Source organism: Fukomys damarensis, unplaced genomic scaffold (assembly GCF_012274545.1).
Source record: "Fukomys damarensis isolate Sample0158 unplaced genomic scaffold, DMR_v1.0_HiC HiC_scaffold_35, whole genome shotgun sequence".
In the NCBI taxonomy this organism is placed as follows: Eukaryota; Metazoa; Chordata; class Mammalia; order Rodentia; family Bathyergidae; genus Fukomys; species Fukomys damarensis.
In genome coordinates, this window is record NW_022900947.1 from 10367577 (window position 1) to 10381659 (window position 14083).

General features: G+C 50.8%; 1 long non-coding RNA gene across 1 annotated transcript; it reads right to left on the reverse strand.

The window, feature by feature from the left end:
* Positions 1-1714: 1714 nt before the first annotated feature.
* Positions 1715-12145, reverse strand: LOC104874691. Its single transcript, XR_783844.1, has 3 exons — positions 11861-12145; positions 2369-2443; positions 1715-1812 (listed from the first exon to the last, which is right to left on the reverse strand). It is a non-coding gene; the product is annotated as an uncharacterized LOC104874691 (long non-coding RNA).
* Positions 12146-14083: the final 1938 nt, after the last annotated feature.

Below are 14083 nucleotides of genomic sequence, written 5' to 3' on the forward strand. Positions count from 1 at the left end.
TTCTCGTACACCCGAAAAAACAAGATGGAGGGAACGTGGGTGCCCAACACAATGGAGTACCACCCAGACTTGCACTGGTTGCCCCTGTAGATGTGAAAATGAATGATGAATATATTTTCATGAAGTCAAATCTATTGTTTTGTGAAATTTTTCTACTTGTAGTCAAACTTCCTCATCACTAATAAAACACCAGAATACCACAGTCAAGGGAAGATGGTGGATCCTGTGGGAGCATCTTTATTTGAAGTCTGAGCCTGCCTATATTACTATAGTGTATTTGGACTCGCGTTCTCACCCCAGCCAGACTCTTCATTCAGGAAGGGGCTGGCTGTAGTCGCTGCAGAACTGAGAGGGACAGCAAGAGGCTGAGAGGACAGAGGACGCATCCCAAGCTCAGGGCAGAGCACATTGTGTTCTGCTTCTTGCTCCTTTGCTCTTTCATTTAACCGGCAGTGTCCAACTCTGTGCCTAGTGCTATGTAGTATCTCACCTAACCCTCACTGTTACGTTTTCTACCCAGATGTTGCCCAAGAGTCTCCTGTACTCATAGGTGGGGCTTTGGGAGAGTGATTGGATTATGGAGACAATAGAGCTGATTTTCTATCAGGAGGTGGCGTCAGGTCAGATGAGATAGCTCACTAGGTGCATGACTTGAAGGGTTTATCTCCCTTCAGTCTTGCTTCTCTATTGATCTCTCTTTCCTACCCACCATGCTGGGGCAGCTGCCCTCTCCCACACCCCTCTGCCATGCCGAACAATACCTCTCTCAGAGTTCCTGGAGCGACTGAGAGATTGGACTGCCTGGAACACAGGCTGTGAGTGCTTCCTTCTTCCTCCCTTCTGGAGACCCACTGCAGACCCTCAGGAAGTTCTCCACGGGGAAGCTTCACCCTGGCCATCAGCTGACCCTGTCACCCTCTGCCCTGCTCGCCAGCCCATTTGCACTGCTCAGGTGCTGCGTGGCTGTGTCCCTGGGGAGGAGATGGGCTGGGGTGCAGTCACCACAGCCTGTGGTCGAGGTGGCTTGGAAGCTGGCCATCGTCCTGTTCCTCTGGATACTGTGTGGTGAGGTCCCAGGTGTGGCTGTCACATGCATGCCAGGACATGTCCGGAGTCAGGGACATTTTGCAGAGAAAGTAAATCCACAAACACTTCCTTGAGTCTTAACCACCCAATTCTGCTCCCCTGATGTGACACAACAGACAGTGCTGATCTGAGGGTCCCCGGCATGTGGGCCTGGCACTGGACAGAGAGCCTGCCTCCTCCGCCTTCCTGCGGTGTGGCTTCGCGGCTCCTGGAGAAGGTAGTGCCGTCTCCTGCAGAGAGGCCGAGGCCACTTCCTGGGGACGCTTGCCTCCTCCTCAGGACTCACGGTGACTCCAGTAGTCCTCGGAGACCTTACTAGTCTCTCTGGAAAGGCAGATTTGTATCAAAGACTGCTGAGGAGTCTAAAAGCCTCCTGGTTAACAGTGTCGAACCTGAGGCCCCTGGACTGCTAAGGGATTTGGGCACGGGTGCTGAGCTTGAGTGCAACGCTATGGGTCCACACGGTGTGACTGAAAGATGCAATGACTTAAACATTTTATTGCAGCGAAAGACGCATCATCATTAATCCCCCTCAAAGTTCTCCCCTCACTTTGAACACCCTTATCCCACCCCTCCTGCCCCTTTCTGAAGCAGCTCTGGAGTCCTCTTTCATGTGTCTTTTGTTGAGCTGCTATAGCTGCCTCTGTGTCCCAGACTGATGCCAAACGTGTGTCCTTTATGGTCATTCGACTCTGAGGCACTGCCAGAAGCCACACAGCGCCAGCTCTGGTGAAGGAGATGGATGAGGACACGCTGTTATGTTGTTACAACTCTGCTTCTCTCTCTCTCTCTCTCTCTCTCTCTCTCTCTCTTTTTAGTTTTTTGAGACAGGGTCTCACTATGTAGTTGAGACTGACCTGGAATTCACTATGTTGCCCAGGCCGGTCTTGAACTCACAGCGATCCTCCTGCCTCAGCGTCCTGAGTGCTGGGATTACAGGCATATGCTGCCATGCCCGGCTCTCTGCTTCTCTTTTAGTGGCATTTAGCAGCAGCATTCACTGTACTTTTTAGCACATACCGCAGACACTCAGAAAAGAGGACATTCAGAACCACTTCAGAAGGCAGCAAGGCCTAGTGTAGGTTGTTGAAATGAGCCGGGGTATTGTGAAGGGGATTGATGGCAGTGTCTCTTATTGTGACCCATTTTTAATATTAAACACCTGCTGTGCTTTTTGCTCAGCCTTTGTGCATATGTGTTTGTGGCAAGAAGATCCCCCATGCTTTTCGGCTTCTCAGAAGCAACCTGTGTACAACTCTGGCCAGAGTGACAAAGAACTCACCAAGGATCGAGGTGTTGACAGCTCAGCCTCCTCCTCCTCCAGGTCCCACAACCTCCATCCTCAAGGTCACTGGGGCTGTTAGAGCAAAATGGTGAGCAAATAAATACCAGCAAATATAAGGACTGTGGAAACAAAGCTCAGAGGAGAAAACAACAACAAAAACCAGAAACTACATCCACTATGACTGAGTCATACGTTCAAAGGGAGAACCTCCTTTCCTTTTCTTTTCTCTTTTATTCCTCTGTGATTTCCAGATTTCCTATGAAAGAGCATTTAATTATCACCGTAAAAAGGAACACTTATTTAGGAAAAACAAATCCCGGAATTAAATGAAGCTTCTCCACTCAGCCCTTCTTTTGATATTTTCCTGGCTTCTTAAAAGTGTTGCCATTGATGAACTTTATAGAAGAGTTTCTGGGGGAATTAACTCTTCTGGGGAAAAAACGTAGAATTCTAACCAATGCATCCATCGTCACTGAAAATACTGAGCTGAAGGAGTCGATGGCAACGCTTTAGAGGGCATTTTCATGCTCTAAATCGTAGCCTGTGTTCTTTAGAAAGACGCCTTCTTCTGGGCAGTTTGGATGCCGCAGAGACTTCAGTTCCTCTGAGCTACTGCAAAGTTTTCCTTCTTCGAGAACCACCTGGAATTTGATGGGCTAAATTTGCCCTGAGATATTGCTCAAGTCAACCCTCTGTTTTTCTATTCTTAACTTCAGTGAGGGTTTAAAAAGTCTTGATTTTAAACTGCTGCTTCAGCCGATGAGAGTTATTAAGCTCTGTATTTATAAGATTTCCTAGAACAACTTTTTTTCCCTAGAATAAATAAATTGGCATACAAATTCTTGCAGTGAGTTGTGATTGTAGCCATAAACATCTCTCTTGCCTTTTCAAGTCCTTGGTGATCCTTCCCTAGTTCTGGCCTTAAAAGAAACAAATTAGATGTCCCTATTTTATGGGACCTCATCCTAGACTATTTTGACTCTTCTGGGGCTGGTATTTAGGTAGTTTAGAGTCTCCTAACATACAAAAAACATTACATAAAATTGTTCTCATCTTGATAGAGAAAAACACACTGTTTTATTTACCCGTTTAGATGTTAAAATCAAGCCCACTAATCCCTGTCTGTTTATATCCAGCCATGTGATCTTCTAGGCTTTCACACTAAATTTGTATGGATAAAAATAATTTAAATGAAAAGAAAAAATATGAGAAAATGAAAAAATGGAAATGAAAGGTTTGTAAAGGGGGAGGGGAGGAGGGGGTGAAGAGACGGCAGGGACAAGGGGAAAAAATGAGAACCAAGACCTGTCATATAAAGGTACAAGATCCCAATGATGAATGTAACTATACTGTACACCTAAAATGTACCAATAAACTCAATGAGGAAAATAATAATTTAAATGGGTACAACTCATTTGTCTTTAAATGTACATCTGGCTCCAAGCCCCGATTTGACCTCTCACTAGCTGTGAGTTCTGGCCAGCTCTCCCTTCTCTGGCCCCTGTCTCTGAACAGGGTGATCGGATTCACCTGGTAAGATGTGAGAATGCTGGAAATAAAATATATGATGGTAGCCAGGCGTGGTGGCACACAGCTGGAATCCCAGCACTCAGGAGGCTGAGGCAGGAAGATCACTGTGAGTTGGAGACCAGCCGGGGTTACACAGGGAGTTCCAGGTCAGTCTCAACTACATAGTGAGATCCTGATCCTGTCTCAAAAAACAAACAAACAAAAACCAAAACTATATATATAATATATATAGGCATTGTTGGTATAGTGGGTAGAACAGAGTATATATTTAAATTCATGTCCCCACCTGGTTCTGAGAATGATGTCAATTTAATTCAGTTGAGCAAATATTAATTGAGCATTTATTATGTGCAAAGTCCTAGAGATACCAACTCTCCATCCATGCTTTGAAGATTGTCACTGCCTTCTAGGGAGGACAGAGCCTTGTCCTGTTCTAATTAAACCAGACTGCGAAACCTACATTAACTGAAGTATAAAGAAAGCACTCCAGAGTCCTAGGAAAAGGAGCCTTCGTTTCATCTGGCAACTTTTTAGAAAAAGATCATAGAGTGTCAAACTGGCCCTTGAAAGAGGAGCAAGATTTTTGGAAATCAAAGGTGAGGAAAGAGCATCATAAGAACCAACAGCACGAACAAAGACAAGGAGAATACATGTGTGTGGAGTACTCTAGGAATATGCTCAGCCCCCCGCCCCGTACCCATGGATTTTACACCTTTGTAGTCAACCAAGTATGCATTTAAAATATTCAGAAAAAATTGTCTGTGCCAAACATACACAGACCTTATTTTCTGGTCATCATTCCCTCAAGATTGCAATACAATGACTACTTACAAAGCACCTACCTTGTAGTGGGTGCCATAAGTAATCTAGAGACCATTAAAGGGTGCAGGAGGGCGAGCACAGGTTTTATGGAAGCACTGTGCCACTTTCTATAAGGGACTTGGCCTCCGTGGGTTTGGGGATCCATAGGAGTCCCAAAGCCAGTGTCCGATGGATATCAGGAGGCAGGGGACAGCTGTGCTCTGGAGGGGCCGGTCTCCTCCAAGAAGCGACAAGACAGCTGGAAGCCAGCCCCATGTGCCAGAGCAGGTCTCGGGACCCCAGAAGGAGCCGAGCAGACACCGGCTGTCTGTATCCACTCACGGGCACCTATTTCCTGAGCTGTGTGCCAGGCCCTGGCTGAGGCCCTCCGTCGTGAGCAGTGGGCCAGGCACAGCCCCTCCCGTCACAAACCACGGGTGCTGCTGGGACCGACAGACAGAAGGCAGAGGGATGCATGGATACAACTTGAGAGGACTAGTCTCGTGCAGGAAAGGACAGCCTAGGGGATGAACGAGAGCCGCTCTTTCCCGTGGGGTGCCCGGAGATGTCCCCCCAAGGTGACATGTAGCAGAGTCCGGAGTGCAGTGACCACGTTTCGTGTGCCCACGGGACAGCACAGGGCTGGGGTTCTGGGCAGCGCCAGTCCTCCCTGCTCACCGCCCCAGCACAGCTGAGCCCCGAGCCGGGCAAGGCTGTCTTCTCACCACCACTCTCTGCCTGGCGGGCAGGTGGGGGTCTGAGGCCCTGGCAGCTCGGGGCTCCTGGAGGGTTTCCTGGGACCTGCCAGCCTCAGGCTGGAGCTTTGCTCTTTACCTATCTAGCCTGGGATGGAGGAGCCCTGTTCCTAAGACAGACACACAGGACGCACAGCTGCGGGCCACATTCAGATGGGACACAGCGGGGGCAGATCCTGGTAAACGGCAGGGATCCGAGACAGGGCCACGTGCGACCCGGTGTCGGGCACATGTGGACCGTGGACCGGACTGAGAGCCGCTGGGCGCACACAAAGCCTGCAGCAACTTCTGTCTCCAGAGGAGGAGAGAAGTGGCAGAGGGCCCTCCTGAGGAAGGGGGTGGGGATTGCAGCGCAGGCTGGCTGAGCTGGTGCCAGCATCAGGGCTAACTGAAGAGGTGTCTGGGGGAACTGTGACACTTTATGCTGCGCTCTTACCCCATGTTCATCGCGCAGTGTGTGGTGCCCACCCTGCAAGCACCCTGCATGAGTTGCTTCTACTGCCCAGGCAAGACAAGGACCGCAGAAGTGTCCCCAAGGGGGAAGGACAGTGACATCGGTGGTTCCAGCTCCCTCTCAGCAGCACAGCCGCCCTGTTAGGGCCCGAGTTGGGTCCCCTCCCCACAGCTCCTGTGTGGAAGTCCTAAGCCCGAGTCCTTCACAGTGTGACCTTCCAGTGGAACAAGGGTTACGGCGCCGTTATTCAGGAAAAGGGACGGGCTGTGCGCGGACCCTAATCTATCAGGACTGGCGTCCTTTGAAAATGGGGGAAATCACCCGAAAGAGCTGAAGACGAAGTATTACAGAGACGCAGGCACACCCATCTCCAGCAGCACAGTTCTTGGAGACAGCATACACGCCACCAGCAGACAAATGGATAAAGAAAACGTGGGATTTCCATACAACGGAGCACCACTCTGCCGAAAGGAGAGATAAACTGGGTCGTTCGTGGGAAAATAGATACATCTTGAGACCTAAAAGTTTAGTACAATAAACTAGACACACAATCTTTATATCTACCTCATGGTTTCCGGTAGATGAGAAACCAAAGTACAAATCAATCAAAAAGCAAAATAACAAATAAGAGAACCCGGGGAGATGTATCTTTTGCACAGAGGAAAGGGACCAGGAGATGAAGAAGGGGGGCAGGACAGAAAGGAAAGAGGATGTAAAAAAGAATTAAGATGCGTTAGGTGCACATCCCAGCTCCTTGGGATAAATGTAATCATTTTGTACTGCAAATATGTACTAATAAAAAAAGATTTTTCTATGGTCAGTATCAAAGTAAAAACACAGGACGGGGGACTTAGCTCAGTGGCCCTGCACCTGCCTTCCGAGTGCAAGGTCCTGAGTTTGATTCCGGTACCAAAAAGAAAAAAAAGAAAAAAAAGGAGAAATTTGGACACAGAGATGGACAAGCATGAGGGGAAGATGACGTGAGCAGACAGGGAGGAGACGGTGACCTCCAGGCGGGGACCAAGGCCTGAGCGAACCCAGCCACTCCCTGGGAACCGTGGGACAATCACTTAGGCCACCCCCCTGGTGGCACTCTTACTTCAGCTCTAAAAAATCTGTACCCATGAGGCAGGAATTGTTTCATAGTGGAGGAAACTGAGGCTGGAAGGCGGGAAGAGGAAGGCCGCTTTGGTTTCTGGGGTTTGGAAGCCTGGAATCCCTCCCTGCCTTGCGGCCCCTAATGGGGAGAGCACGGCCCCGGGGGATCTGCGGTTTCCAACAGAACTCGCAGAGCTTAACTCTCAAACTGGAGAAGCCTCTGTAATTACTGCTCGCCCTCGTCCTTGTTTACCTGGCCAGGTCCTGAGTGAGGCCCGGCTGGGCAGACCAGAGAGCTGAGCCTGCGCTGGCAGCCTGGCCCCCCGGGGAATTGTTTGAACATGCAAACGCAGCCCTGCTCTGTGTCACCCTCCAGGAGGCCTGGCACCTCCACCTGCTGGCCTGGGCTCTGATGCTGCCTTTTGTAGCCAAGGAAACCCAGGCTCAAGGAAGCAGAGAATGCGCTGAAATCCCAACCAGCGAGGAGCAGAGCTGAGAGTGAAAACACACACCCGTTTCCCTGTCTCCAAGGGGCGCATGTGGGACCCTCCTGAGAGCTGCTGTCCACACGGCTGTCCTCACTGGGGAGGACGGGAATTTGAGAAAGGACCACCTCCTCCTCTGACCCTCCGCACCCTGGCAGGGTCGCTCCCGACAGGGCTGCTTTCCCCGCCTGCCTTCCTGGATTCGCCTCTGGGATCAGGGATTGGGGCACCTGCCTCATGTAGAGGCCCCGAGGTGACCGCCTTACTGCGCCAGCTGTGGTGGAACAGACTTCTCCGCACACAGCAGGCTCCCGCCCGGCTCCTAAGAAGACAGGGTCTCCCGAGCTCCACCTTCCGACTCCATCTCTTCATCCGAGAGGTCGGCTTCCCTGTGGTGCTCTGTGAGACCAGGGCTGCCACTTCAGAGGAGCGAGGAGATTAAGGAGCAGAATCATCCCCCTCGATGTGCTCCACGCGCCAAGCAATGATTGGGCTGTGTATTCATATCCTGCCCTGGGAGCCCCGAGGGGGCGACTTCCTAGGCTGCAGATGGGGGCTCTGCACTGCCATGGGGACCAAGAGGGGGACAGGCTCACCCCAGTACAGCAGAGAGAGAATCAGGCAGAGACAGAGAAAAACAAGAGGAACGGGGTGGGGAAGGGGAAGAAATAGGGGCAAACGGAAGGAAAAGGGTTAACAAGAGGAGACGGAGATGGTCTTCCAAGAGCATCAGGTCATGGATTGGCCATGGCTACGACACTCTTGTCTTTTCCTTTATTCATGTGTGTGTGTGTGTGTGTGTGTGTGTGTGTGTGTGTGTGTGTGTGTATTGAGGTTAACAGAAAAATTAACCATTTTTAAAAAGTGGCATTCCTGTGCTACAAAAACTTCTGTGGCATTTAACACATTCATAACATTGGGCAGGGCCACCGCTATCTAGTTGTTGAAATGTTCTTAATGTCCTAAAAGAATCCCTGTTCTCCTATATCAGTTGCTCTTCAGTCCCCAGCAATCATCCATCTGCCTCTATCTCTGTGGATTTACGTATTATGGGCATTTACCATAAATTTACAATATATAATTTAAAATAAATCGAATCCCGTAACACCTTCTTCTAGCAGCCCGCAGAATATCAAATTCAGCTCTGAAGGGAGCTCAGCGGCCATTTTCGGGTTTGTTGCATTGTAACCTTTGCTGAGACTGTACCGTGTACGATGATGAAAATCACACGTTTCGTGGTAGAAAGTCTGGGAGTAGAGGAAACCCGAAGAAGATGAGGGCTGCTGAGGTCCCTTCCCTGAGGAAACCTCTGCCCGCCTCCCACTGTCCCCTCGCTGAGGTGGATGCCGCCCACGTGGGTGCGGTGTGCCCGGGCTGACTTCTCAGGCTCTCTCAGTCTTATGTCCTCTGCTGTAAAAGTGGGGGTGATTACAGCACCCACGTCACAGGTTTGTCGGGGGACCCCTGAGTAAAATGGTGTGAGGCCCGTATGCATTCCATCAATGCGGTGCACTCCAGCTAGTTTTTTTGTTTTTGTTTTCTGGTACTGGGGATCGAACTCGGGTCCTTGCTCTTGCGAGGCACACTCCAGCTAGTTTTATGGCTTTTTTTTCTTCCAGCAATGCAATGAAGACTATTACGTCCATGAGGAAGAAACTAAGGGTCTGGGAGGTCAAGCGCCTCACCCCAGGACAGAAGGAAACATCTTTTTGGAGGACCGCTCTATGCTGGCTCATTGCCCTACTTCTGGAAAGGGAGGTGAGGAGGTGCCCAAGGTCATCTGCTGGGTCGGGCTGGATTTAGCAGCAGTGTCCTGTGCTCCTCCACCCTGTCCCATGGCCCTCCCGTGAACAGAGGCCCCTGGCCTGGGATTTGGACTCACTCGGCAAGGCTCCCTCACCTGTGTGTGGCTGCCGGCATCTGCCTCTGCTGTCTTGCTTTCACAGAGCTGCTCTTTGCTTCCTCCCTGACCTCCTGCTCCTGTCATCTCCTGGCTGTTACTGGAGGAGCCCAGGCGGTGCTTCTAGAAGAGCAGAGGCCAGCAGCACTGCGAAGTTGGGTTTGCGGGTCCCCGTCTTCTGTCCTGGAGCTGGCCGGGCACCGTTTCGCACAGCCTTAGACCCCGGCCTGCCCACTAAAGATGTCTCCTCCCTGCAGCCGCCCAGCTCTGTCCTGCAGGAGGGTTGAGTTCTCAGAAACCAGCGAGGGGCCCTGCAGAGTGTGGGGAAGCCCAGAAGGCACAGTCTCAGGCCTGGCTCCTTGTCTAGAAATAGTACCGGCTGGCTCCAAGATCCTGTTACCAAAACAATTCGACTGGCCAGAGAGCTTTCCTGAGATCCACAGGAGGCCACGAGCCTGCTGCCTTTTCCCAGGATGCTAATTAAAAACACCACTAGGCCAATGGAGCATCATAAATAATTCAACTTGGAGGAGCTCAGGGACTCAGGGATCACGCTGCTGCTCAGACTCCTTGGCTCTCGTGGGTTCTTGCAGCTCTGTCCTTCAGGGTTGCTCTTGAAGGGATGTGGATGCTTCCCAGGCTCTTGGAGAAACAGAGCTGCTTCCTGGGCTCTCGGAGTGACGGGGGTGCTTTGAGATGTTGGGGAGAGGGAGGTGCTTCCCAGGAGGCAGCTGCCCCCAGGTCCCTGGGGTCCCTGGCCCTAGGGCTCACAGAGCTACGGGGCGAGGCTGCCTGTGCAGCTTGTCAGGTGGGATTTGCGTCTGGAAGCAGCACCCCTCTCCTTGGTGGAATTTCAGAGCCTGTCCCAGCTGGGGACTCGGCGTGGACTTGGATAGGCTGCTGTTCTCTGGGCTCCCAGGTTAACCAATGACATCAGTCTCCTGCTGTCAACACTCTGTAAGCAGAGTCCCAGGGACCCGCCTGACACGGAAACCCCATGAGCTGCCTTTGAGTTGCCGTGGGGTCGCAGGTATGGTGAAGCAGTGGGAGAGGTCTGAAGACACCAGCATCAGTGGAAATGAGGGCCCACCGAATACTCACTAACGGCCCAGTGCTCCTCCCAGTGATGCACAACGTGCAACCCAAGCCCCGTTCCTTAACTTCGCAGGAAGTGTGCACTTCCAGTACAGCTTTCAGGAGCCAGCCGGGTTCAGGAGGTCCTTGAGCCGCTTAAAATCACACACGGCCAGTTCAGGGTGGGCAAGAGGGCTCACTGCGGTGTTAACGCAGACGAATTAAGAAATGCCTACAGCCTGGTGTGGTCCCAGCACTATGATCCCAGCACTAGGGAGGCAGAGGCAGGAAGATCACCAGGAGTTCAAAGCCAGCCTGAACTATGTAGTGAGACCCTGTCTCAAAAAACAACAAAAACCAAAACAACAACAACAACAACAACAACAAAAAGAAATGCCTACAAATGACTCAAGCTTATCTTTACAGCCAAGTAGTACTCAATCGTGTATAAACACCGCATTTTCTCTATCCATTCATCTGCTGATGGACATATAGCCTGCTTCTAAGATTTAACTACTATGGATTGTGCTGCTGTAAACATGGGTACACATGTCACTGTAATGTGATGTCTTCAGCTTTCGGGAAGAAACCTAGAAGAGGACAGCTGGGTCGAATGGAATTTCTAGTTTTAGGTTTTTGAGGAATCTGCATACTGATTTCCACAGCGGATATACTGGTTTCTCCTCCCATTGACAATGCAGATGGCTTCCTTTTCCCCTGCAGCTTTACCAGCATCTGCTATTATTTGATTTCTTGGTGAAGCATTTGCAGGAAAATGGATACAACTTGAGACCATAAATATTAAGAGAAACAGATGCACACGCTTAAATATTGAATGCTACCTCTTATGGGGAAACCTAAGTTATGAACAAGGAGCAAAAGCAAAGATCGTTTATAGGGAGTAGGGAGACGGCTCTTTCTCAAATGGGAAGGGAACCAAGAGGTTGGGAGGAGGAGGAAGGCAATGGAAGGCAGTGGATGGGAAGGGGATGAACTCCACACAAGGTGTGTGAGCGGGCACTGCAAACATGCGCTGATAAAAGAGGAGGAGGGGGGGGAGGAGGGAGAGGAGGAGGAAGAGGAGAACTGGGGTCCTTGTGCTCCCGAGGCAGGTGGCGGAACCACTGAGCCAAATCCCCGGCCCCTCCTTTGGACACTTGTCTCCACTTCCTTCAGCCCTCCCAGCGCAGTCTCAGCTTTCAGATGTGGGTTTGCACAGGGCTGTGCAGCGAGTGCCCAGACTTCGGCCTGTGCCTTCGCCGGCTCCTCAGACTCTCCAGGGCACACAGGGCCCACTTACCCTCTTCCACCCCGACTCGGCAGGTGGCCGCCGTAAGCCTACTCAGTAAACCCCGTTACACTTGGGTACTCGGGCATCTTCATGTAGCTTACTTGTGCCTTCCGGACCTGCTTGGGCTCCACTTCCGTTTAGTGTCTGACTGTGGCTGGCTGCCTTCACCTTTATGCCCTGGTGGTCGGAAAGTTCTCAGTGGGCAGCTCAGGTTGCAGTCAGCGTCCACGAAGGGCCAGGAGCAGCCCGAGAGCGGCTTTGCAAAGGAAGAGGAGATACCAGTGTCCGCAGATGACCCCTGCAGTGGGCCGGGGCCTGACAGAGGCCAAGGACCACCAGGATGGCCTGTGAGGCTACTTATCTGGGACAGGAAGAAGCAATAAGTTGTCGCGCGCACCTCGCCAGCAAGGAGCACGCAACACTCAGGATTCTTCTGATGCACGCTTTATTGGAGTTTCTTCTACAATCTTCAATGGCGGAAAGACCCCGAGCCGGATGCAAGCCTGCCTTTATATCCACCCGGGCGTCATGGCCTGTTTCTATTGGTCAATGCCAGCCTGCATCATTCTGACGAGCCAAGCGCCTCATCTGCGCAAGCGCAAACCACCGTCACCGGTGGACTCAAACCCGGAATTCATGTAGGGCATGAAGAACCCGGAAATAATGGCACGTGACAATAAGTGACTGTGAGTTCCAAAGCAAAAGCCCCATCAACCGAAAGGAAAACGGTAAGAGAAGGGTGCAGGTGGCCTTCCAGCGGAGGGGCTCCCAGGTGACGTGGCCATGCATGCCCGGTACAGTCTCCCAGGCCCGGCTCCTGCTCTGCCCAGCCAGGTGTCGATGAAGTAAAGTCTTGGCATTGAAGATTCCGTAGTCTGTGCGTGGACTGGCAACATTTCTATCCTAAGAATTTGAGTTGTGGACAGTGATGAGAGAAGTCAGCTTTCCACTCAGAATAACTTTGTATCATATAACCTAAGAGTTAGTCAGGGAATAAATACTGTGCCCCCATCCATAGCTAAACCTTTCTTTCTTTTGTTTACTATGAAACGCCTGTTGTTTTCAAATTGTGCGTTTGAATCTTTTTGTTTTTGCTTTTTTTTTTTTTTTTTTTTTTTTTAATGTGTGTTTGAATTTTTTTTTTTTTTTTTTCTTTTTTTTTTTTTTTTTCAGTACTGGGGATTGAACTAGGAGCTTCTTGCATGCTAACAAGGGCTCTACCACTGAGTTATAGCACAGTTCTTTTTACTTCAAAGTAACAACTTGCTAAGTTGTCCAGTCTGGCCTTGAACGTGTGACCCTCCTGCCTCAGCCTCCCAGGTAGCTGGGACTCCAGGTGTGCACCACCACACCCAGTTTAAATGTCTTTTCGGGAGTAAATTTTACCTTGTTTACTATAATTCTGTCTCTTTATAAAGCTGTACTTACAATGCATGTCAAATACACACCGCTTATTTTCACTTGTCAGTACCAGGGCCTGGTTCCTGACGTATCTCAGGACGCAAAGCAACAAGAGTCTTTCTGGAAAGGCGCATGAGCAGGGTGGGGAGACCCTTGAGCCTTATTCAGGAGAAAACAGAACCTGCAAGGCAGGAAGAGGGCCCTGGCTTCCTGCTGTGGATGGTACTCTTGGTTCTTCCTGAATGCAGAGTTTTTGCGAGCTAGTTAAAGTGTTGTCGCAAAGGATTTCGTGCCTGTGATCTGTAGCTTCTTGTGCAGAAGGATGACAGGCTGGTGCTGAGTCAAGCTGCCTGCCCAACACCCACGTCTCAACTCAGGTGCGTCGGACGACTTGCTGCGTCTCGGGGCAGCTTGGGCAGCAGCGCGTGAGTAGGGAACTGCAGGTGCTTTGCTTTGCGGTCTGTTCCCTGAGCACGCAGGCGCTGTGTGGCAACGGAGCATGCGCGGAGGTGTTACACGGCGTGCGACTGCGAAGGAAACACTGATGGTTCCTGGGGGTGGCCTCGGCCCCACTCTGTAGGCACCTGATGGGCCTGTGAGGCCGCACGCGGCTGCGGAGAAGACTGGATCTCTGCCCAGCCAGTCTCTGTCAGCCGTTCTCGATGAACAAAACATTACCTGATCCGCCCGGATAAATTCTCATCGCTGTGGGGAGTTGGTACACGGACCTACCGCTCCTGAATTCTTTCCTCCTCTCCCTCCTCCCTGCCTTCATCTCTTGGTCTTCTTCCCATTTGAGAAAGATCTATCTCCCTGCTTCCTATTATGTTTTATTTTGTATTTTATTTATACTCTGGGTTTCTCACTTGAGAGAAACCATGTGGTGTTTGAACTTGAGTGTCTGATTTATTTCACTGGACATT